Source organism: Poecilia latipinna, unplaced genomic scaffold, assembly GCF_001443285.1.
Source record: "Poecilia latipinna isolate Pla-1442-1.1 unplaced genomic scaffold, P_latipinna-1.0 Scaffold135, whole genome shotgun sequence".
NCBI lineage: Eukaryota > Metazoa > Chordata > Actinopteri > Cyprinodontiformes > Poeciliidae > Poecilia > Poecilia latipinna.
The window spans coordinates 628,764-655,914 of record NW_015112751.1 but is presented as its reverse complement, the minus strand read 5'-3'; the positions used below and the strand labels follow the sequence as shown (position 1 = coordinate 655,914).

The following is a 27,151-nucleotide window of genomic DNA, read 5'->3' as shown; positions in this document are numbered from 1 at the left end:
CGGGGACCGCGTCCCCCATTTTTTATCCTCAAAAAAAAAAAACCCCCGGGCCCAAAAAAAAAAAAAAAAAAAAGAAATAAAAAAAAAAGCCCACACACACAGCACACCCCCACCACCCCTGGGTGATGAACAACATCTGCTTATCCATCCCTCCGTCCCTGCCCCTGGCGTGGCTGTTGGCATCCTCCTGGCTGCCCTGCCACAATGTCATTCTGTCTGCCTCTCTGTCACCCATTACTAAAATGTGTAGTGACAATCAGAATTTTTCAACACAGAGCCCCTTTTTGCTTTTATCGCCATGATGAGGCCAGCAGCTCTGACCTGCACTGTGACCTGATTGGACGACTTCTTATTTCTGCTTTAACTGCTAAAAAGTGACACATTTTAATCTGAACCAGATTTCAGTGGAAAAGAAATAACTTTTTAATTTTATCTTCATGATTAAATTGATATAACTATTGGTTTTTAATTACAAAATATACCAAACGTAAGCTATGAGTGGAAGCTGCTTTGAAATGCAGTTTTACCCCACTACTAATGCTTTAAAGAAACATATAAAAAGTATATATTCATCCTCAATAGTCTGCTCTCTCCATAGCTTTTTTTTTTTCTCCCCTTCTGTATGAACATCTTCTCTTTCACACCTAGAGTAAGCTAAGCTAAACAATTGGCTCTGATGTTGGCTAATTGGGCCGGGCTCCTGTGGCGAGGTGCGGGCAAAGCGCTTGATGAGGCATAAAATGATGATTAATTAATTTACTGCTCAGTTGGTCGTCAAACTGAGAGCTTTATGAGGCTCCCAGCAGTGAGCCAGCCAAACCCAGCATACAGCAGAAACACACGCATGCACGCACGTCTTAAACATACCAACAGCTCAGCCTCCGCATTTGTAGACATACACACACCACGCACGCACTCTTGGTGCTCCCTATGGTTAGTACAATGCACAAAAGTGAGCTACCCTGCCTTTGCAATGACCTGTGCTGGAAACTTGATGGATATGCACTCTCTTTCAGTCGGATGTGTCTGAGAAACTGTACATAAATAATTTCAAAAGCCTATGCAGCGTATTGTTTTTTGTAAAAGAAAAAAAAATGATATATTTCAATTCAGCGTTTAATTACATCCAATTTCATTATTTCCCTATTCATTTTGACTGTATTTGGATGTGGGGGAAAAAAAAAAAAAACTTAGAAAACACCTTTTGACCAATTTTGAAAGCCTAAGTGATATTTATAAATTTCAGATTTCTTTGCTTTGTGTACATTTCAATTAAACTGTAAAACGTAGATTGTAAATAGAGATTCAAATTATTACAACGCCATCTGGACGCACACATTACTGTAAACATTAATGATTCTAAAATACAGACATCAGTCTAATGTAATTGTTAGATATGGAAAATTAAAAAAAAGCACATTAAAAAAAATTATATTGATGTCAAATAAATTAGATTTTTGAGTTGCCTGACTCTTACTGTTCTGTCTCAAACATATAGGGCCAGAGAAGGTTTTAAAGAAAAGGAAAACTATCAGAGATTAAAGTGAAGCGATATGTATCAGGTAGAGAAGCAACTGAACTCTCACTATCTGCTGCATCTTCAATCAACTGTGTTTATTTGCCTTTATCAGTGGGACCTATTACCTGATATGCTGACCTTTCAACACAGCTACGTTGTTTTATATGATGAGTGATATGCTAATGTGGCTAAGAAAGTAAGAGGAATATTCAAGTGGATTGGGGGATGAAACAAATACTTAAAAGTTTTATCAAGAGCTCTTTGAATCTAGTGTTTAGGTATTGCAAAACACCGATAACCTCCTGTTGGAATTATCCATCACAAACACCACATGTTGCTGTTTTCATTCGCTATGACTGGATGATTTTCCCCATTTACTTGTATGAACAATCACATTTCAGTGGTGGTGGTGGTAGTTTTCCGTCATGCTGGTTAAAACATAATTATTAAGTCATCTAAGGTATGTTAAATGGCAGTGGCTGCCTGTTACAACACCAGCCCCTCCACACCAAAAATGGTGAAGGAGAACATATGTACAGTCCCTGTGGTAAACAGAAAATCCAAATTTCTAATTTGCATAAAGCTGAAGATATTTATGTTTAAACATTTTAATGGCTGGGATGCTTTGATGAGACACTGACCACCTACTGAAGGTATTTTAAAAAGGAACATGTTTCAAAATCACTAAAACTTCTCATCACACTTAGTTTGAAACTTGTTTATTTTGATATCAGAGAGAGCGACAGAGTTTAGCTGATACATATCACAGACTAAGTTTTCCATTATGGGTTCTTCGTTATTAGCTCTCTGAGATTTAACATTATTGTTCTTCTGAACATCAGCAACCCAACAATGAATATAAGTTTAAATTATAGGCAGGTTAGTTTTTCTATGTGTTATTTTTTTATTTTCTTGTTTTACCAATTAGTACAACTGCAGTTTCTGCATTGAGGGGGAGGAGAAATAATTGGATTTGAGGCAAACATGCTGAGTTGTGTTGCTCTTCCTGTCTGGTTTTCATACTACAGTACTTTTGGTGACTATGCACTACATTTTGTTATGTCTGTTTGTGAATTGAATGAAAACTCACCTCCATAAATCCTATGTAGTCAACATTTGATATTTACTATTGTGATGTTTTTAACAGCCCCTGAAAACGCTCCTCGCCTAATTCACTGATGTCTACCTTCAAATTTAAAGCAATAACAGAGTCATGTCTTAGGTTATTTTGTCATAACTCTTTTTTTAAAATGTTTTTTTTTTTTTTTCATCAGACAGCTGTATAACCCATATAGTATGTTGTCACAGAACAGAGAGTATGAACAATTAAGACAAACATAATAACTGTGTTTGTTTCCTGTAGTTTATTTTGAAAATGCAATTTAGAGCAAGATAACACCATGTTCTATGCAGGTGCACATACTTTTTTTTTTTTGGGACATGACAAGATGCTTGTAGCTGCAGGTGAAGAGTCTTGGCAAAGACTTAGAAGCAGACTCCTTGGCAAGCTTCAGACTCATCACACATCAAAGCCCGAGCCTTGAAGAAATGGGGAACAGGCTTTGTCGTGTATCTGAAACTGTGACTGTGCTTCTGTGAGCTTGAAACTGTGTTGCAGAACAGTTGTCAGCAGGATACTGTCATGTTGTGTTTGCTATATATATTTTTTCCCCACAATCATCCTCTAAAGGCATTTACAATAACTTATTCAAAACACAATTGCATGAAAACATTTCAGTCAAAGCATTTATGTTTAAAGGCAAGCATGTTTTGATAAAAAAAAAAAAATAAAAAAAAAAAAATAAAAATCCTATTTTATGCAGCTGTGGGGGGGAATATATTTTGGTAAATGAAAAATCATCTAAAAAAATCCAGAAAAACGACCATGGAATGAAAGGAAACTATACACTGTTTAGATCTGAGTCTCTCCTGTATATCTGCTTAACGTTTATTCCATATTATACTGTATTCACTATAGCTTGGAAGTGAGAAGTCGTATTTTATTATTTTCTTATGCTTTATCTTTAATTTATTTTTAGCCGCAAAAGCAATTGGTTTCTTGAGTTCAGTTAGAAATAAGTTAATGATGCTTTGTGATACCTTCTAAAAGATTACATTTTACATGTTACTTCAGTTTTGATGTGGGATTTTGGCAACAACATATTACATTATTCCCGCTTAAGAAAAGTGGCAAGAGCTGGCCGGTTTAATATATATATATATATATATATATATATATATATATATGACTCATGTAGAGATGTTGCGATGACTCAAGAGAATATATATATATATATATAACATCTCTACATGAGTCAGGGCCTTCGGTGTGACCGCTGGTACATGGTCTGTAATTGGAAATGACAAATGGTCTTTCATGTCTTCTTAACGTCCTCAGATGTTTGGTCACATTCTTTCTTTTGTCTTTCAGGTGTGAGTCCTTTCCATTACAGGGCATTCTTTTGGGGCTGACAAACAAGGAAAAAGCATTGTTAAACAGCCGTGGCCACCAAGAGTAAGAGAGTGTTTAGCTTGAGGCAATGTCCTCAGGACACAGTGCAGCAAACCTCCATGGACGCCCATCTATAAAAGATTTACAGAGCGTATTGGTGCATCGGAAAGTCCCCTCAAGTAGTTCTGTTTTGGAAGACATCGGAACGAGGGTGCCTATGTTCTCCTGACCCTCTGCTGTGTCAGAAATGTTTCACCTTGCTCTTGGACCACGCAAACACACACACCACAAATCCCCACATGACTGGACAGTTGACTGAGGAGACTTCGCCGTGGCCCCCTGTCAGTTTGGTTTAAATTATATCTGACAGTGAGACACATGCAGCCCTGTGTCCAGAGACAACCCTTTGCTCTGTAACAGTAGAAGTCCAAAAGACATGGCTTTATTTCTCACAGAGTGTTTTCTGACGTGGGCAGATGCCGTCCTTCACAGATAATGGTCAAGACATGTAGAGACAGAATATGGCTTCAAATAAAGGATTTACAGGCAACCTCAATCAACAATGAAATTCTTAGGAAAAGGGAAACTGGGAAAAAAAAAAAAGGTAATTTAAAGGAATGATGGAACTAAATACAGGGAAACAATTGAAGAAAACCTGAGAATTTGAGAAATGTGGAGGGGAAAATGTATTATTTCAGTCTCTCTCTCTCTCTCTATTCAGTGTGACTGAGGTTGAGCTATTTCGCAGAGATAAAAGGGAAAGCATTACACAGGTGTGTACCCCTTCAGAGACATATAATACTAGCCCATTCAAAACTGCCTCTTTAATCTGAGAGGTTCATCAGCATGTCAAACTTTCCAGATATTAGTCAAACACACTGAAGATTGTAGTTGCAAGGTGACAAAATGTGAAACAAAAGGAACGAGATATACATACTTTTGCACAACAATATACATATTAAATAATTTACTTATTTGTTGTGGTACATCATTTGCGGGCCTAATAAGATGTTGGGCCGGTACGTCTTGGTTTCAGGTTTATGTTGACTGACGGCGAGCCGCTCTCATGCTAGTTGCCCACATGACCCTTTGGTTGCTGACAGACGGGTGTAAGCAGAGTCTCTTGAACAACAAATTATTTATAAGCTGCACACAAGCCAACCACCCCCACACTTGTATTCCAATTTGGCTTCATCAAAGTCTGCGTGTCTCTCTTTGTCAGAGTATTCACACTGTGTACACATCCATGGCTCCAGACTTCATGTGTTCGCCTGCCCAGGTTGGTATTTGCATGCATATGTGCGCGTTTAATTCAAGTGGATTAGCCGCCATAGATGCTTGACTCGGAGACAATGGACCACTGAACTTTTGATCCACTAAATAGTTAATGAGTGATTTGATTAGGACGTAGAGGCCCCTTTTTACTGGAGATGAGATCAGTGTCTGGGTCAAACGAGGAAGAGGATACCACTGTGTCTATCAGAGACTCCCACTTTAACAACCACTTGAAGTTGAGTTTTTTTAGGCATGTGTAACCCGGAAACGTTTTTTTTTTTTTTAACGTGATGCGAGGAGCATAGAGAGATGATGCTCAGTTTTTTTTTTTAAGTTTGCAACCAGTTGCTTGCAGTATCATATATACTTTTTTCCCCCCTATAAAAACAAAATAAAGTAATACATGGTATTTTTTTTTAAATAAAATCTTCCAATCTACAGTCCTGTCCTGTTTTACTTGTAATCAAAAATTTCCTATCTGCTCAAATAACTTTAACTATGCAACCTTGCTCTGACACATGCAGGCGCGCAGACAAAGACACACGAAAGCCTGTGCCAATACACAGATATGGACTAGTGTGAGCAGCACCCACAACAACAAGTACTAATGTCAGAGTGTCCTCCTCTTAGCGTCTTTATCCCCCCCAAACCCTCTTTCAATAATTTAGTTCAAGGTGTCAGACAAAGCTGCCCTGGCTCATGCAACCCCTGTAAAAGACACTGCTGCCCGCTTCACTGGTTTACCCCCACCACCTCCATGTCTCAATTAAACATTCGTCTAAGTGTTTGGAGGTAAACACATGCAAACAAAACAGTAGCAGACATGAATAAGGGCTACTTGCTAGACATTTACCCAATTAATGAGGGGAAAAGCCGCCCTAGGTAAAAGTATTTGGACAGAGTATATGATTACCGCTGCACTACTTCACCATTCGATAACATCATTTCTGTATTTTTTATTTTTTTTGTTGTTGTTGTTTTGCTTTCTGTTGATGGTGTGAGTTTTTCCTGCTGTGTAACTTACGTGCTTGTCCTTGAGCAGGTAATTGGATCGTGACTGCGACTCAGAGGTCAATCTTGTTGTTGCCTTGAGGCTGGAGAGGAAACGGGGGGAGGAAAAAAAAAAAAAAAAAAAAAAAGCAGATGTCTGTTGAAGCACTTCTTTTCTGAGTGAGGCACATGTACAGACAGGAAAAATATTAAAAGAGCGAAGCGGGAGGTCAGCTGATAAGATACTTCCAGAGCAAACATCTGGTCACCAAAACGTGACAGAAGCACATTTTGCATCGGCTCGTATGTGGACGGACAAGTTGAGTTCAAATCTTCAAAGAAATTACGATAAAGTCAGAAAAACAAACACAGAAGGTGAATAGAAAAATGAAAATGGCAACATGTGGTTTTGGGTGTAAAATTCTGAACTAGTTTGTCAACAGCCACTCCACTCAACATGATATTTAAGTTGCTGTCATTACATGAATCATCTTTTATCTGTAACATATTCACAGTTTTTTTTTTTAGTTTTTTTTTTTTTTTAGTTTTTTTTATTTATTTCTGGGTAAATAATTATTGATTTATTGTTTGGAAAGTATAATACATTTATAAAAGCTCTCATCCACATCTAAAAGTTGTAAAACTAACAGATTTTATCCCTCCGTCCATCCATGTCCGTCTGTAGCAGCCATTAGTGGTGAAAGATGTAAATGTTACCAGAATATCACAGTGCTATATTTTTCTTAACATGCCAAAATTTCATATATTATATTGTTACTGATTTCCTTGTCAAACCAAGTGAAACCCCATCCAAAATTGATGGAATGTTGTGGAATGACTTCATTTTGCTGTAAGACATTGTCTTTCTACAATTAGACATAATGTATATTGTTCACAGAAAAAAAAAATATGCCAACACAAAGATGGAGTACTGATCATCTATCCATCCATCCATCCATCCATCCATCCATCCATCCATCCATCCATCCATCCATCCATCCATCCATCCATCCATCCATCCATTCATTCATTCATTCATTTTCTGTACACCCTTGTCCCTAGTGGGGTTGGGAGGGTTGCTGGTGCCCATCTCCAGCGAATGTTTCGGACGAGAGGCGGGGTATGCCCTGGACAGGTCGCCAGTCTGTCGCAGACTGATAATTTATGCTCCACGTATAAAAATATATGTTGAACTCTCATCAATGAGTTCCACAAGAAATATCCAGCTCAGCATCGTTACACAGCTCACTAAAACATTTCATATTTAGGGCCCAAAAACATTTTGAGGCTTAATAAAATTGTTGCTTTTCGCACTGGGTTCAAATTTCACGTTAGTAATTTATACTGGTGTAAATTGCAGTAAGGTAATACAATTAGTGTCATTAGTCAGCGAGGTGACAAAATACTCACAACCTTCCACAGATTACAGGAAATCAGTCAGCATATATCCGGCCATCTTGGGCAAATTAGAAGGACTGAGGGCATCGTGAGCATTGTGTCCTTGTGACCATAGTAAGTAGGTAAAAATTTATGACATGGCCAAATAGATTGAACTCTTCACTAACTAACTACAAACTAGGAAGGCAATTATGTCTACACAGTACCAGTATAAGCTATATTGCATTTAGAATAATTACCCTAGTATTTCGTTTTAGCTTTTTATGGCATGTATGGTCCAATAAAAATCAAACATGCAAAGCAGTTTAACAGGGATAATTCTTGGCCTTTAATTATCTTTTTGCTTCAATTTCCTCTTCATCACTCTCAGCAGAGCCTCCTCCTTAACTCCTGAACTACCCCTCTGTAGCTGGTGGGACGCGGCGGATGCATGGAGGCACTACTGACAATGATAGATTTGACAAGAGGACAGTGTTAATGATATTCCCCCCTTTGATGGCTGGGGCTACTTCACACACATTTGCATTTCCATTCATCATCGGCATTTATCATTATGGGGTTGCTGCCAAATCTAATTACAGTCCTGAGCCAACGGGGATGACGGGCCTGATATGAGGGCCCCCAGCCCCTTACACATGTCTATTTCTCAATGTTTGTCACCTCTTCTCATGCTCTCTTGTTCACTTTTTTTCCCCTCATCCCATCTCCTACACTTTCTTTTTTTTTTTTTTGTCTATTTTTATTTCCTCCTTAGCATTTCTGTTTGGTTTAATTTTGCACTCTGATCCTCGGGTTTAAATTTAGAGGAGAGTACATAGAAAGGCATCGAGGCAGAAAGTGCAGCCGTGTAGCACCAAACTCAATTAACTTCACTCTAAATTAAGTCATTGGAGAGCTCTTCATTAGAATTACCGTGAGTAGAGCGGGGGGTAAGCAAGGGTGGGGAAATAAATAAATTAACTAACGATGAGATTAACTTTCATAGCACTGTTTCTCTGCATCTCTGCTTTCTCTCATTTTATCATCTTTATCTTTTTCTCTCTCTCTCTCTTTGTCTCCTGTTGTGTGATTTATTCACTGATCCAAGGGGATCACATTAGGAGTTTGGTGATTATCCCCTTATAACATTATCTGAACTAATTATTCATGACCTATCGCTAGTGACAAAGAAAGTGTTTAATATAAGTTGAATAGAGCATATCAGATTGAAAATGGCATATTTTTAACCTCATGATTGTTCAGTTTCTTTGACTTGCATTCTGCTCCCGTGTCTTTCCACCCCTCAAGCCTCTCATTAAAAGTTTGCAACTGATTGCTAGTAGTTGTTTGTTTCAGGACAAAAACCTGCACAGTAGTACTATGGGAGAGCAGCAGGGTCGTGGCCGGATCTCCGCTCAACTTCTAAGAGCAGCTCTTCCGATTTATCATGTGCACAGCGTGATCTAGGCGTGCCAGAGGAGAGTCATCCTTTAGCAGGCAAGAGTTGGATACGCTCAGACTGAAGCCAAAGTGATGTCTCTATTTCATGTGGCTCTGATAACCTTTAGAGAAGATTCCTTCAAAAAATCTGTTCCCGAGTGTCTGAGCTTGTGGATTTGTCTCAAAGGTTTAGTGAACAAACATAACTGTCCATGTTAGCGGGCATAAATAAAATAATTATTTTATTTATATTATATATAAGTTTACTGCACGAACACATTACTGAGTTAAATATGTATCTTAAAAAGTTAGTCAAAAACAAAATTAAACCATTATGTTGAAACATATAACTGGTTTGTTTTACTTGGTAGGATGACATATTAAGTTTTGCTGTCATGTCGTGTTGTCAATTCCTCAATGAAAAATGTTTTGCAATTGGAAAGTAGAAAGTAGTGTGTTCAATTCCAGGTTGAGGCACTGAGCTCCAGGTTGTCTACAGAACTGCAACATGGAAGGCGATAGGGAGAGAAATGAAATCGCACAACAAAGGAAAAGTAAATAAAATCGACAAGTATGATTCCAACAAGTGATGCTTCTTCCATCTGCTCTAGTAAAAATGTGTGTAATAGAGTAATAAAGGGTTAGCTTGGTCAGTGAGGGTGGACCATGAAACCTTTACAGCCTGCCAGCCCACGCTGGGCAAATTACCAAAAGACCCAGTGAGAAGATAACAGCAGCCTGAATTGACGCAAAACGTGGTTTGGAGGAAATGAAAGATGCCCTAGACTGAGATAACCATCATGTCGACTTACACTGCAAATTACTGGGATGGCTGTTTAGCTGGCATTGGACATTCCATCTTCAGATGTAACAACGTTTGAGACAGAAAGGAACAAAAGTCAAGCTTTGAAGAAAAAAAATAACACACACGCACACACACACAAAAAAAACAAAAAAAAACAAAAAAAACTTCAACTAAGTTGTTTTTCTTTTGCTGGTTGGACATTACAGCACAAAGGCCTCTATGCTCTATGATAAGGACCTAGTAATCTGAATGGTAGATAAAGAAGATGTCACAGGAGGGTTCACTTTTGCGCACACACACACACCTACACACATGGCTACACGTACAGCTGCCATATGTTTCAGGAAGCCAGGAACCCTTCAAGATGAGAGAGGCCTCTGAATTATTGATCAATGATTAGCAAATGCAATAGAAATGTTAGCCTTAAAGTTGGCTGACTGAGCTCTGTGTGTGTGTGTGTGTGTGTGTGCGTGTGCATTCGCCAAAATAGTGTTGTATAAAATCAATCCTTCAACAATGCATCATCCCATGCTTTTAAATACATATTCAAATTTGGTGACAACTGTTCGTGTTAGCGAGACTAGTCGAATATGAAATTTAAAGTTTGCCTTTTAATTGCAAGCACTTACATTTTATTCATTTATGAATGGGTGTAAGCATGTGTGTGTGTGTGTGTGTGTTGTTGCAGGCTACAAAGCGAGTCTCCACTGGACTCAAAGGGGGATGTAATTCATTATTAAGTTGGGGACAAAACAGGCAGTATGGGAGGCGGGTAACAGTAGGTGATGGTAGGCCTGTATTGATTACTACCAACACCCGGAGCCAAGTGTAGTGTGACGGGATGAACAAAACCAGCAAAGCACACGCACAGGTGCTGACACTCTCATTCACAAACAGGGCACGGCTGTTGGACGGCCATTGTCGCTACCTTTCAACCTCAATGCCTCGGTTGTTGTGATACTCTTTCAAAGAGGCGAGTCATTTGGCTGGAGACAGTGGCAGGTTACCTCAGTCAGGAGGTGACAGCTAGGTGAAATGTTTTTATTTACGGGTAGCTAACTGACTCCAATCTAGTTGGCACTGAAATTTAATGCAGTTAATCAACTTCATTTTATAAATACAAAGACAAAGGGTCCGCCTGGAACATTTGTATTTGCACACCACCATTGATTAAAATTAATTAACCCAATTTTAATCAAGTCCCACCACTACTTTATTGTAATTTGCAAGTTATGAGGAGTGACAACCATATGGCATACTCGCTTGACATATCTGGTGTCTCTCCTCTCTCTCTCTCTCTCTCTCTCTCTCTCTCTCTCTCTCTCTCTCTCTATATATATATATATATATATATATATATATATTTATTTATTTATTTATTTTTTTTGAAACACCAACAGTGGGAATTTACCATGCTATTTTTTTTTACTTAAAATTATCGTCTCTTTTTTTTCTTCAAGTAAAGTGGATGATTGCTAACTTTACCCAACGATGCCTAGTTTCCAAGTATTAAGTTAGATGTTGCATTCATATGTATGTGGAACTTGATCTCATTAGCTAAACTGACTCTCATTTGACCCCAGCACATTAGCTGTAAACACTAGAGAATTGCAAGCCAAAATAAATATTATCATAATGCTGGGGGCCACTGAGTGCGTTTCCCATGGAGTGATTAAAAATGAAAACACGGCGCAGCACAATGTGAAGTCCCAAGGCGCAATGGCAGTTAGCGTAGAAAAGCTAATTTCATGATAAATTAAAGAACAATGGAGTTTCTCTCATGAGAGAGCATTCACATGTATTCCTAATGTGAAAAAAGAGCCAAAATTAGCCTTATCACACATTATCTAGAAATGATTAATAAAATATTAATTTCCTGGTAAATTGTCTTTTTGAAGTTATTTCTTTTTTCCTTACTGTAGGTTCATATTTCAAAAGGTTTGATTTGCATATTCGACAAACTCTGAATAACAGTAATGTAATACAATGAAGCCCAGGGCCAAATAAGGTCCATGCCAGGGAGCCTCAAAGAGGAATGTCACACAGTGCTGGTTATATATTTAACTTGGATTTGTTTAAAAAAAAAAAAAAAAAAAAAAAAGCACATTTTGTGAAATTAACAGTTTTCCAAATTGATAAATTAGTGTTTAATCTACTTTTATTTTGTCCTTAAGAAACAAAACAGCTTTGTTTTGGCTTTGTAAACCATGCCACTTAGCTATAGCGGGTGTTTAGTATACATGAAAAAAATAAAGGATATTGTATAATTGGACACCATCTTCTTTCTATAAATTATTGTTGTTGAGCGTCCATGGATTGAACTTGCTCCCTCTACCTACGAGTGCAGAAATACAGTGAATAAAAATGGAGTCAATAGATCATGTGAGATACTTAAATGCAGACAGCCATGATTATGAGCTGCGGGAATGTGCCACAAATTTACTCTGGGCCAATATGTATTGCTTACGCTTATCTGAGGAGAAAAAAAGCTGTCAACTTGATGAAAGACACAGATGAGCATCTATATTACTGAGCAACCATGCATAGATATGCACAAAAGCAGTTTTCACTGAGGAGGCAACAGAATGAAAAATCTGCAGCTGCATCACCCCCTTCAATGAGTTTGAGTAATTGTTGTAGGTCCTAATTCTTTTGTTAAAGGAAATAAAAAAACAGGGTTTTCTGAAAAAAAAAAAATAAAAATAAAAATGTAACACCAGTCAATAACTTTTTAATAGAATAAGTAATGTAAATCTATATCATTTTTTTAAAATTATTTTTAATTGCTTCCGTTTTGACCAGAATATAGATTTTAAATAGGGTCAACTTCTCTCCTTAGACCTATTCCACACCGATGCCAACTGCTATTCATTAGTACTTTATTTTAAATCATTAAAATGAAGAGTTAGTTACTCAGAAAGGCAACTGAGCAAAACTATACTATTTTTCTTGATTTATTCTTGTTAATAAAATTAGACAGTGATGCAGAAAGTGTTTTGATGCATCACATAGTTTTGAAATTTTTTTACTTGTGATCATAAAAACGGTCTGTTTGTGTACATTTGAAGTGGTTATTATTAAGGATATGCAATTGTAGCTTACATTAACATTATTGCCACATGATACGATAGAATAGGTATTCATTCAAACATACGCTGACCAGAGTAGCTAAGCCCCAACTATGGAGGTTTCACTTTCAGTACAGTCAGATGGGCTTTTGTGTCTGCTCCACAGTGTTGTTCTGTGAACATCTCTTCCATTAGGTGGCAGTGTCCTGGACTTGAGGAGCATTCAGTGGCACTGTTATTTGACTTTGGCTGCTTTTCCTGTAAGATCAAAGCTGCAGTCACATTTTAACATGACAGTTGTTAAAATGTACACGAAACATGACGTTTGCGGTAAAGTGAGGCCAAGCCTGCTGGTATTGTGAGACCAATAAATAGTTTTCATACCAAGAATCGGTTTTCCAAAACAGATTTATGCACACCTCCCTACAACCATGTCCAGGGCCAAAGACACAACTTGATCGCTGAGTGACTGCATTATCAGACTTCTATTTAAGATGGCTTACACTGTAACTGTGTACCGGCTGAGTTATATACTGTAATCCTATTCTGTTTTTTTTTTTTTTTTTTTAAACGTTACATTGACTGTGCTTAGCAAACAAGACATCCTCTACCTCATCCTGCTTCATTATCTGTGCCTGGATCTAAGCTATAGGTGTTAGAAGCTGCACTAGTTGTTTGTAATGAATATGTCTACTTTGCATGACAGATCAAATAGCAGTCAACTGTGACGTAGAGAAAACATGAGATGGTCTGGAATCCAAAACCTGTGTTGGAATATCACTCTTGTCCTTCGTTCTCCTTACCAGACTTAAAGGGTCACTCATGTAAACACTGATGACTAATGGCCATAGCTTTATACCAGGGTGCATGTGATATGGTTGGGAGAATAAAGAAGAAACAGATACTGGATCATAGGTTTACAATCATCTACAACTTTGAAACTTGATATGTAATGATTCTCTTGATTAGTATTGTATATCAGAAAAAAAAAAAAAAAGGAAAATACTAAAGGAAAAAAAAAAAAAAAAAAAAAAAAAGAATGGCTCCAGTTCAAACAATTTCAAAACAAAGCAAAGCACAATGGAACAAATAGTACCTAAACAGTTTTTTTTTTTTTCCCCATAGTTAATTTTATCTACCCATAAACAGCTCCCTATTTTTAGACCTGACAGACAATAAGTGGGGAAACGTTGGAATCTAAGTTCTTCTTCGAAGGTGCGGGGTTTATTTGGCCAATGAATAAACAATGTCAGCCATGGAAGAACACTGCTCTGTGGAGGGGTTATACCCCTTATGACTTACCTACTTGTAAGTAGGTAAGTAACCCTACTTACAAAAAAAGTAAATAGGGTTACTTACTTTTTGGAAGTAAGTAACCCTTCTTCCAAAAAGCTCCCTCGATCAGCAGTTTTATTTCACATGAGGTGTGATGTGCTGTGCATACTGGGATGCAGAGCTTTTCTACCAGTTCCATTTCTCTCTGAAGTTTGGCTCAGGCCAGTTTCAATCTTCTTTCTCACCATTTGTCAGCGTGAGCTCCAACACATGCTTGGACAGTTTTGTATTTTCTTTATTAAGCTCAAAATGATGTGATTTCAATGACTTATAATGGGGTAAAGCAGAAGGATAACATTTTGTGGCCTAGTCTTTACATAAGCGACGGAGAGTAAAACCTTCCCCTATTCCAATGCAGATTTGAGATCGTCAGTAACTTCAGCAACTGAATGATGGAAAAAGTGACAAAGGTTGGAGCAAGTTTACCTTCAGCTCCACAAATAACCGGTCTTTAAAGGTCTTTTCTGCTCACTGAATATTACGCTTCTGGCATCTCAACTGGGGAGTCAGGGTTCGGTTGTCTCATACTCAGGCCCCAGGCCAACCCTAGAGGATCTCTTCATCTAACATCAGGAGAAAATAGATTATTCCTTGTCGTATTAGTTCTGCCTGAATACCATCGGAAGACAAAATCCTTTGTATTGCTGTGATGAAAGAAACATTTAGCCAATCCAAACCTACAATTTTGTAATGACCATGTAACTTACAAGTTAAATAGTTTGCATGCCCCACATTTTATGATTAAAGCAAACCAAAATATTCCTATACAGCAAGGAGGTTTTTGTTTTTTTTTCTCTTGCATGCTGCCTTTTATAAAGCTTTCTGAAAAACACAATAGTCTAGTTAGACTGAAGAATCAACGGATGTCCTAACAGGTTACTCAAAGGCACTTCACATTGGTGATGATATGAAGGGAAGCTGAACTTTTTGACATATTTCAGTAGCCTTCATCTCTGTCTCCATTAGTTTGTGTTTGGCGAGCTACTGCTGCTGAAGAACGGGCAGGCGCACCATAACTTAATGCCGAGTCGCTGTAGTGCTTTGCTTTGTTTTCAAATGTTTCATTTTGACATGACATCAGAGAGACGGGGAGGAATTAAATGTTTAACTGTCTTCAGATTCCCTTGGCCAAACATCCGTTTTACCTCGTAGATTGAAGATAGTTTTATGCCAGTGGTAGATACATCACAGTACTCCATGGATTCAACACAATGAGTATTTGATATCTATTTATAAATTACACAATACATACATAAGTTCATTGGTGACTAAATCTTTACTTATTTATTTATTTTTATTCTGCACTGTGTCAAAAAAGAAACATATTTTTTGGGGTTATAGTTGGAACAAATGAGGGAGGGTGCCTAAAAAAGTATTTATAAAGAGTGAGTTACCAGTAAAGTGCTATTCTAAATATTTATGCATTTGTATATCAGTCTAAATACATTTTTATCACTTTGTAAATTTGCGTATGTCAGTTTTAAAGCAGCTGAAACAGTGGTTAGTTTGCCCAATTTAACTCGCAGAAGAAGTCGACGTGTCTCAATGGAACCAGTTTTCTTTGATTCTTCCTTAATTTGAACTCAAAGGCAGATTGTGCTGCCTCTGTCTTTGCATCCATCCCACATTGCAAGCATTTGCATTTTATTAACAACAAAGCCTGTCGATGTCGGATCACTCATTGTTGGTTATTGTTTGATGATTTAATGAACATGCCTCTGATGTTCTGAAATAAGAATCAAATTCCCATTCCGGGAGATTCAAATTTAGTCCAAAGAAATCTACTGTATGCAAATCGGGATGTTCCCCTCAAAAAGTTTGGGTGTCATCCCAGAGGTATTGTTATGCCACAGCTGCCAAAGTTGCAGATTTTTAGAACTACACAAATACCAATAAGTATTCAGTCATTTATAGTATATCTTTTAGACAATAGTTAAGTTTCATGGTGTTGATTTCCAAAATGTCCAGCACAACAAAGGGCACACAGTTGAAATGAATGTAAAACATTAAAATGGTAACATCGTTGTATCTAACAGTTAATTAAAAAACCTTAAAAACAGCAAAAAAATAAATAAATAATAAATAAACTTCTGGGTAATATTTCCTGCCATCTCAGATATATGAAGGATAGAGGAACAGAGAATGATTTTTGTTGAGCATGACTCTTCTTTAACCAGTCTCTTTATCTCTATAATAGATTCCTTGATATCACAAGGCATAAATAAAACAGGAATCTAAAAGCATTTTTTTAACTTATAACCCACACTTCATAAGCCCTATTTCTCTGGTTGTGTTCTTTCTGTGATCTGCTCCATAGACAAGGGTGTGCACCACTGTACAAAACCACAGCAATGCTTAATAAGTCTGACTACGCCGATCCTGATAAAGACACATTCCCTCAGCAGCAGCAAAGAAAAATGTTAGAAATCCCAGGCAAATGCAGAAATTGCATTTTGAAGATGATAAATATTTCAGAACCACTGAGGATATATTTAAACTACATTCAAGGCTTCCGCCATTTAAAAAAAAAAAAGATTATTATCCTCTCCTCGCCTTTTAGAGATAATCAATGACTCTTGTAATCCCTTTCACCATAGTGATCCTTGAGTGTTGAATGGTGTAAAAATGTTCTGTGTGACTGCAAGAGTGTGTGCCTGTAAATGTGTAAAATGAACGCTTAAAATGTAGCAAGCTGTGAACACCATTAATCTACATGTTCTGGAAATATAACCAATTGTCAGACAAGCACTCGCAGATATTCCATCACCTACCCAATTGGTTTCTACCAATCTCTACAATTCATTTGCAATGTAATTCATCCAGTAAAAGAAAAAAAAAATCACTCAAGGTGCATATATGATTGTCTCAAAAAAAAAGAACTTCAAAGTGATTTAAACCTTTTTCACACGTCTATAAACTCCGACAACATAAATTCCAAAACAGTAACATAATATTTATACAATATCTTGATTTTATTGTTGCATAATCCATCCATCCATTTCTGGTGAAAGTTGGACTCCACCAATGTTGCCCTTCGTCAACGATTCTGCTCATAATGTTTATCGACACATTTTCTAGGATCAGCCGAGGTGTTGAGGGAGTCCGTTTCGGTGGCCTTGGATTTGTCTCTCTACTTTTTGCAAATGATGTGGTTCTAACGGCTTCATCAGATTGTGATCTATAGCTTTAGCTGAAGTAGTTCGTAGTTGAGTAGGAACCCTGGGCCGGATGAGGATCCGGGCCAGGGATCATGATGGCCCAAGACATCATGATCTTGGGCCGGAAAAGGGTAGAGTGCTTTCTCTGGGACTGAGAAGACATCTTGCCCCAAGCGAAGGGATTTAAGTATCTCAGGTCTTCTTTATGAATGTAGGAAAAATGGAGTGGGAGATTAATACGCATATTGGTGCTACGTGTCAGATGTACTGGTCCATGAAAAGGAGATTTACGAGTGGATCTACATTCACAACCTCATCAATGATAATCTCATTTAGGGGTAGTGTCCATTAAAATGGCATCACAGACACAGGAGCCTGAGAAGAGTTTCCCCTGCCAGGTGTTTGGGCTCTCCCTTAGAGATAAAGTGAGAAGTTTGGCAATTTTTTTGCTTTAAAAACAATCTAATTGGACACTGAAAAAAAAGAAAAAAGTCTTGTTTTGGCAAGCTATGCAAAAAGTAGTTGGCCTACTACTGAAGCTATTCAATCTAAAGAAACATCTCAATGCAAAACATGCTGGAGCTAGTAAAGGCATCCCAAACACAGTGTCCACATTAGTGGACTTTCATTTTCAAGTAGTGAATGTCCACACAACGAAAAAAAAAAAAAAAAAAAAAAAAAATGTTTTTTTTTTTTTTTTTTTTTTCCGAAGTTCATTGAACGATCAGTGGCTTTGCACTAATCCATTTAATACATAACCTAAATAACAGATTAAAAGCAATAAATATTTTATTTGTAAAGCTCATATATCTATTCCTTCAATAAATTAGCAGTAAAAATATTTTTGCACTGAAAATGTTGCTTGTTTTATCAACATGCGGTTTTTAATTAAGATATGATGAATTAATTACAAATCCTGCAATTATTAAGTCCCTCCATTAATATAAACATATATATTTACTCCAGTACTTTCAAAGGGCAGCCGGATTCATAAGTGACATTAAGTTGCAGGAGGCTGTATTCTGTTTAAGTGACTTCTGACATCAGTCCACTTGTATGGCTTTTATTTATGGCGATCTGGGTAAAAAGAGATGTAGAAACAAATTATCGTCCTATTTTCAGATTTCTATATTTATAATTGAAATTCGGGTCACATGTCTCTTAGACAAAAATAATGACAGCGTAATTAATTATATTCAAAATAGCATGGATCTGCTACAATGTCATTCTTTAACTGTCCCTCACATCCCCACGTTCTACCGCCTCTCAGACACGCTGTGCTTCCAGTGTGTATCATTAGCTCCTTTTCTCCATTATCTGCAGCCATCTAGTGTCGACTCTGTGCCCTAGAAATTATGCTGCTGCTCCCTCAGTTTTCATTCCTTCACATTCCTTCTAGAGTAAAGAAATCCCCTAGTTCAATGTCAGCCAGAAGACAAGAGTTGTACTTCAGTTGGGTCCACTCCATTCAGGAACAGTATGCAATTTTCATAATAAAGCAGGGTCGTTTTAGATATAATTTCACCCAGCGAGTTTGCATAAAATTCGAAACTGTGTGAGAATATTCCAAGATCAAGTCGGAAGCAAAGTCAGCAATGCTTAACAAGAGTGAAAGTTATGGAAATGACATGTTACACATTATTTCAGAGCAATATGTGTGTGTCTTAGTGTGAGCAAGAGCCACAGAATCAGTCAGACAAACTTGACAGACCGAGTGCACAACCTGTCAGCGAACGCACCCACTACATTCAGCGACATCGCGCTGTTCTCCCGCCAGCTGAGACAGACAGTCGGTAATAACAGCGAGCACCTGGGCAGCCTCCAGGCTCTACACCTCAGCCCCTGGGGCTCTTCACCTGGGACGGGAGGCTCTGTGCTGCCTCTTCCCCGCTCCAGACCTGCACGAAGCGGGCAGATTATCACTCATCGCCCAGAAGGGACATGAGGCCTGGAATTCTGTCAAATTATTTTACATTAATCATTGGGACAGAGTGACAGTGTGGCAAGAGTACAGATTCATACCACAAAGCCGTCACAGTGCCAAAAAGTCAACTCCCCCAAAGTTACAGTAAAAATAAAGTAACCTTTGCTATTTATGCCGAACCTTTCCCCTTCTGTCTCACACCTCCTGGTTACAACCGATTCTGCAGAACATGATATGACATACCAAACCATAAATATAAAATCTAACTAGATAACTAAAAGAATGTGAGTGTGACGGTGGATCTGGCAGCAGTGAAAGAACACAGAAATATACAGAGACACTTTACTTTATTTATTTATTTATTTATTTATTTATTTTAGCAACTGGGAACCTAAAAAGTAAGAATACACTGCTATTTTTAATGAGAGCTGAAAATATTAATATTTAGTGCAGGTGAGAAGTTGAAGATGAACCATAAGGAGAAGTACTTTTTTATCTAAAAGTTAAAAGTAAAACTTTTCATTTGAACTTTGTTAAATTTCTTTAGTTTTTGTGTGTATACAATGAAGACTCTTGCGCGATTCAATGAATGAATGTTCCATTAACACACTTTTCTATTCAAATATTGCTAAACAGTCGGTCAAACAGGCTGCAATCGCCACAATTGTCTATAATTACATTTTTTATTTTGTCTGTATGATTTCCAAACCTCTGTACAATACCTTTCTAAAGAACACATATAATTGGGTGCGAGTCATGAAAACCGAAAATCCAGCACACCAACTTGTTTGGCTGTGATGACTGTGGGCAGTCAGTCCTAAATGAAAAACTAATTAAATGAAAACGAGAGTTAAGCTCGGCGGCATGTGGACCTCTACTGTACGCACAGTGCTCTTTAAGACACTTGTAACCTAACTCTGCCGTGCTTTAATTATCAAAAATACCATTGAAGTCCACGAGAAGGCAAGATAAACATGATATAAAGTTGAGATCCAAGTACATGCATTTTCAAAGCTACACCAAAGCTCATAGTTTCTTTGTCAGAGCAACCTAATAAGCACTTTCAAATAACCATGAAAATAAACATTAAATAAAACTCTACTCACGTTGACACTTTATCTTCTTTTTACTTTCAGATTGTGGCTCAGAAGCCTCAACTTACTCACTTTTTGCCTGTTTCTGAGGACGTATAACACCTAACTGTGAAAAATATGTAACCTCAGACAAACATAAAACATTCACTATTTTAAAAAGCATTTTGACCCCGGTGACCTTCGCTCATTAGTAAACTGAGAGGAAGAAGGTTAGAGAGAGAAGGGGAGGACATGCAGCAAATGACCAGAGGCCGGTAATCGAACCGGGAACGGCAGAGTCAGGGATTGTACTTTCTATGCCACTGAATCACCTGGTGCCCCAAAAGACCCATCTTTTACACTTTGTCTTTTGGGGTTACACAGACACTACTTTTGCTAAGCGTTGCAGTCAACTTCATGTAACATATAGCATTGATTACATTTAATAACTATCATAAGGCAATTGGATGTTTGGGTTTAAGGAAATCTCAATTATGTCATAAGTCACTAGTCATTTTCAAGTTTCAGCCTTTGCTCTATACACGTTCATTCCACTGCCGGTTGTTTCTTTCCCCCGTCCAGACTGAAAAGGGAGGAGATAAATGTGATTTAAATTAATAGCTGCGACTAAATAACTCCTCTGCTGGTAAACGATGCATTCATCAGATACCGACAGCCAATATCCTGTGATTCATGGCACTCCTTACCGTGTGAAGGGTGCCAACAAAAATTGTTATTACTTTTTAATAAAGTGTACCAGTCACTAATCCCCTCATTTATCAGTGGGAGGCACTTGGTATGGAGGAAACTCAAGTGAAATGGTGTGACTAGCTGCTCTGATGAAGAGGAATGAGAGGAAAGTAAAAGAAATGTGTGGCTAGTATTCAAATTATACTTTAGAATACAACCTACTGGATACGTAGCACCAAGAAGTAAGAAAACTGCCGAACATCTACGGCAATATGTTTTTGTTTTTGTGATCCCCCAGAATCATTGGAAATAAAAGCAAAAATGCTTTAAAATTAAGGCTTTTGTGAACAAATATTTTGAAAATGGAATATTCTATCAATTCTTCTCACAATTAATCAAGTAAACATCAAACTATTCTAATTAGGCTTAAGATGTGACTAGTATGGTGCATTAGGTGTGTAAGCTGATAGGAGTATATTGTGAGTAAGGCAAATTGGTGACAAACCTATCCAATTAATGAAAATTATTGAGAACAACTTCATGTCTAAAAGCATATTAAGTACCTCACTAAACTTGTTCTAATTATCATCTATAGGAAACACAAAAAGAATATGTTTCGTCTGTCTGTTTTTAGTGTATTTTATCTCATGGACCATGTTCAATGTACATTAAAGTGGATCAATTAATGTGAACGTACCACCTTTCACCTCTCAATGAAGCCATCAGAGTGGTGGGCAGTGATTAAAGGCTGTGTCTTGACCCGGAGTCCTGGACTCAGATAAACCTTCCAAAATTGTTCAAAACAAACAGCGTACTGCTCGGGTTAATTTAGCCTTCTAGCTAAAACATTGCTGCTGCTGCCGAAGCAGCCTCTGATGATTCCCCTTGTGTATAAGCCAATTTTAAGCCTCAAGAACAGGTAACAGTCAATCCATTAACCCCGGCTTTAAGTGGCTGCTGTATGTCACTGCGCCTGAGTTCTGCACACACAAGAAATGTGCACACAGCCATGTGCGCAAAAAAAAAAACAAAAAAAAAAAAAGAAACGCACAGATACCTACCCCTCCTGCCTCTTGATACAGTTTTTAATGGTTGTCATGTAAAGATTTGAAAAGGTCAATGCAGATTCTCATGACACTGACTGAGTCATTGTAATAATTAACCTTTTATTTTATTTTTTTTTCCCTTTCGTCCTCTTCAGTTTTAATAAAGCCCAATCACTGAGCTGAAAGCTATCCATCTACCTATGACAGTAGGTTGGTCAGCCACAGACAAACATGATAAACAGACAAAAAGAAAGAGGCAACAGAAACATGTGAGCACAAAGTGTAAATGAAGACATAAATATACAAAGAATATATACATTCATTCAACACATCAAAGGTTCCCCATTCAGAGACGGGAGTATATTAACCTCTTGTCTCTGTGAGGGCAGCAGCAGTCATATTCAGCAAGATAGTGTGAAAGGCTTTTCAAAACCAGGAGTCATGTTATGGCACAAATGCTATTCCTTAATCAACCTTTTTTTGGGGGAAAAGGTTGTTTCAAAAGGAATCCCAAACTTCACAGACTCCTGTGGTGCCGCCCAGTGGGTCCTTGGGCAGGTTTGTGAAATTAATTTAATTAGGACTTTGGGTTGTGATTGGCAGCTCAATGGGTAAACTAACAAAGACTCTGCCTCCATGAGGGGTCAGAAGTGAAAGTAGCCTTGCCCTCTGCCAAGGGCCTCCTATGCCTAAGCTCACTGGATATTACAGTTTAAGGCATGTATATTTGCTATAACAAATTGACTTCATTTGGCCAAAATCGGGCTCAGGACCTGGCTGGAAATTTGCTGCACTCCTGGAAACTCAATTGTTAATAAAAGGAAGGAGGAGATGAAGCAAAAGATGAGCACAAATATGTCAAATTTGCCTGTGCTCACATAAACACAAATGGTTTGACTTTTTTTTCTTTTGTACAGCTTTACTCATCCTATTTAATATTTTTTTAGAGATCATACACTTTTGTGAATGATCTCTAAAAAGGATTTATATTACGAGTGGCAAAATAATATTAATGACGTCTTTAATGAATTGATTGTTCTAAGCTCTATCCAAACCTCTCTCTCTCTTTTTTCTGTCTTAAGCATAATTTTCCTTATCATTGTCCTCCTTTGTAAGCGTCCTTGGCTTCATCGCCTTGGCTACAGCCGATGGTATCATGTTATCATTGTAATAAAACTAAAGTGCTGGGCAGGAAATTGAAAGTGTATTCGTACAGGAAATAACAGTGCTCCGTCATAATCTACAGTTGAAAACACATGTTCATCCACATATTGTGCCTTTATCTGATGTTAGAGAATATGTTATAGTCAGTCATCTTTTTTCTTTCTTTTCTTTATCATTGTATTTTATTTATATATATATATATATATATATATATATATATATATATATATATATATTTTTTTTTTTTTTTTTTTCTGCTTTGCTTTTCAGATCATTACGGCCAGTCGGGGATTTTTGGGGGGCTTTGTTTCTGCATCTAATCTCAAACACTGTTGCACCTCTAAGTCTTACTGTCCAACTATTAGAGCTGAATACATTGATCCCTATTGCACAGGATTTGCATAAAAATAATATATTACAAGAAAACCTGTTGTCTGGTTCAATTAACATTATTTTATGTTGCATTTAGCATAAAAAATTAAAACATGAATCCATGGCTTGATCCTGTCTGCTGTCTCACAGGATAAGGATAAGGACTAACCACTTGGAACAGGGTGGATGTTGAATGAATGAAAAGCTATTGTATATTATCACCTTAAGTATGCCTATTGGTCCCTTGAAAATGATAAAACCCAGAACATTTTAATCAATCAAAGAAAGTCCCGTGAACAGAATGTGAAAATGCTTAGTCACCCCAGACTAACATGTAATGTCTACTACAGTGCTTAGTAAGTGTACACTTTAAAAGGAATTTGCAGAAGACTGGGAATAATAAAGAAATAGAAGTAACAATCTGAGTATTCTGACAGATTTTCTTAGAGCTTTACAATCCTTAGAGACACTTGAAAACCGTAAAGTTCCAGAAGGGACTAAAGTTTCCATTATCCTAAAACTGAGACAAAACAACTGTACAGTATATGCGAGACAATCAAACTGAAATCAAAAACCATGTTTGACATAAAACCACTTCACAGTCTTTTTCATTTACCTCTGCAACTTGTTTGTTGTTTTAGTAGCGATTTAGTGAGGAAGTGAGAAAGAAAGGAGGCCGACACAAGGCCGCCCTCTGTCTGAAGTAATAGAAAATACCCTGTACTGTACATGTTGTGTTTGAATAGCTATCAGACGGTGGCTGTCGGTGTGTGTATTCGTGCTGCTCGTATTCAGAATTTCAGTGTGGGAGGGATGCCGTTTGAACAGAAGGGATCAAAAGTTGATGAGCATATAATCACTGATGTGATTTGCTATTGAATATATCGTCAGCCAGAGACCAAGAAACAAAAGCTAGACAATTGCTTCACAGTCAATTTTCAACACAGACAATATGGTATAGTACCTGGTTATCATGCAATCATATATAATACAAAAAATTGCAAAAAATATATAATGGAGGTGGTTGCACATTATGTACATTCTTCTTTCAGCAACTGTATGTATGTAGCTGCTTGCAAATTGGTGTGTGATATATGTCAAGAAGGCAGGGATCTAAAAAAAAATAGAGTAAAAGTTTAATTTTCAATCAATTAACGCCTACACTGAGTTATTACAACACTGGACTTTCGTCCCTTCTACAGTTCCCAGTTCCCTCTCTAATTTCTCTTGGTTTCTCAGATTCAGCAAAAACGAGTTATTTCTAAGACATTTTTGTTTCCTAGTCTGTGTGTGTGTGTGTGTGTGTCAGCCCAAGGCTCTAGCCCTCTAACTAATTTAAATAGAGAGAATGGAGAAGGCTTGGTGAGGGCTGACCTTGTTATATCAGGGGCACCTCACCCCAATTAATCACAAGATCCTTGCCCAGATGGTTCAAGCTAATAAACAGCATTTTGAATCAAGAAAACCCCACAGTTGTACAGCTACTTCAATGATTACGAACACAAGCACAAGATTAAAGCCAACAGCAAATACCAGCAGGGCAAGTTACTGAGTTATTTGAAGGCAGTTAGGAGTTGTTTTTTTTCTTCTTTTTTTTTTTTTTAATACATTTTAGCATTTTACTGCCAGCTGCATGTCATCTTACCCATGGAGTGAAATACCCTTAATGATTTCCTCCTTTCTTGTGTCAATAGAAATTTCCATCCATTTCTTAGGCAGCGATACTTAGTGAGGATTTCAGGGATTACAGGCCAAAATTATTTCACACATTCTAAAAGGATTATTTTCACAATGCAAAACGTGTCAGTTTGAGCTCCAGTGTACAATGGCCTTCCTGAGATTTTTACCATTTAGAGAGACATTTCCAAATCAGAGACAATTGAACCTTGCAAAGAAAGCACAGAACGCAGAGGTTAGTCCTTACTCCGTGTTCCCATCATAATTACATTCAATATGACATTGCCTGTTCTGTGACATTTTAAAATAACAATATGGCATTAACGCGTGGGCCTGACAAAAAAAATAAATAAATAAAAAAATAAAAAACAAGTTTCTGTATATGCAGAGTGTTAAGAGCAGGGTGTGAGCAGGTGCTGACATCGCTTTAGTAATTTCACAGCAACAATTTAAAGGTTAATTTTTGTGTCGCTTTTTGGCGGTACGGTGATGGTTTACTCCAATTCCTTCTTGTTTCGTCCTCCAAAGGGTATCTGCAAAATTGATTCTACTTTGTTTTTATATCCACTCTTTAACCCTCTGCAGCTTTCTGTTGCAAAGTTTGCCATCAATTAAATTTGGGGATTAACATTTTCGATTTTCAAAATAGCGATTTTTAACACAAAAAGCAAACTTTTTCAAATCAAATAAACTTTAATGGCGAGAGTCACTGAATAGAGATATATGCTTGAATTGAAACAGTCATGACATTAGATTAACCATTACATGTTGTGTTTGAGTTTGGAGCAATATATTCTGCAGGACATTTAAATTGCTTACAGTGCCACATTAGTTTGAAAAAAAAAAAGAATAAGTAAATTCTTGTTGCACAATTAACATTTAACCTTATGTTTTTGCTAAGTCGTCATTGGGAATTGGGAATTTCTGGAAAGAAACTTTCAGCTTGACAAAGAAGACCAAAAGTGTGGCTTTCTCCCCCATCATTGTGCTTCTTCTTAACTGCTTGGAAAGCGGACTAGCGGCAACACTGCCACCTGCTGAGACGGAGTGTGTGCATTACTGTTACTGTTGTGACAGAAAGGCACCATCAAGTGCTGTTTTTTTTTTCCCTGTAAATTCAATAAACCAAAAGTCCCAACCCTACTTTATATAAAGCATACGCAGTTTATAAATTGAAATGTATAGTTAATGTGATCGTTAAGTGTTGTTTTTCTGTTGTAATTGTGCAGCCTAATAAGACAGTCAGAGGGAGTTAGCACATAGAACTAACACAATACTGTGCAGCAGGTGTTCCTTCTTAACTCTTACTTAAATATATTTGGAAAACGTTACAAAGAAAAACTAAAGGAGAGACGGGCACATACTTAATGTACAATAAGATGTACATTAGATAAGGGCACAGCGGGAGGGTGCACAGACAGTAGGCAATATGAAAGCAGATGGGAAGTGAAAGAGAGAGTGTACATCCTGGCCAGGATCCCAGAATACACCAGCTGTTGCTGTAACTTCACCTCTCGCATCCCTTTTCTCCCCCATCTTGTTTTTTAACACATCTTTTTTTTCATACTCTTTAGTCTAAAAGAGCTAACTACTGATGACAAGTTTCATCTTTTTAGTGTCAGTTTATATAACATCACAAAAATCACAGGAAAGACACTTCTACATTCTAATCAGCATTCTCTTTTCATTTCTCCCTAAATCCAGAAAGAAAAAAAAAAAAAAAAAAAAAAAAAAAAACCCCTGGGGGGAGTCTTAAACTCCGGGGACGGAATTAAGCAGTTGGGGA

The 27,151-nt window shown here is 37.5% G+C and overlaps 1 long non-coding RNA gene across 2 annotated transcripts in view; it reads right to left on the bottom strand.

The window, feature by feature from the left end:
- LOC106945239 (uncharacterized) overlaps positions 1-27,151 on the bottom strand; it is a 175,271-nt gene that overhangs the window by 68,358 nt on the left and 79,762 nt on the right. Inside the window, exons 3-4 of one of the 2 annotated variants that reach the window (XR_001424520.1) lie at positions 6,271-6,340; positions 3,848-3,987 (exon numbers count right to left, since the gene is read on the bottom strand). This is a non-coding gene — a long non-coding RNA (uncharacterized LOC106945239). Of the gene's footprint in view, positions 1-3,847; positions 3,988-6,270; positions 6,341-27,151 lie in introns of those variants that run through there. The other variant, XR_001424519.1, reaches the window with a different exon arrangement.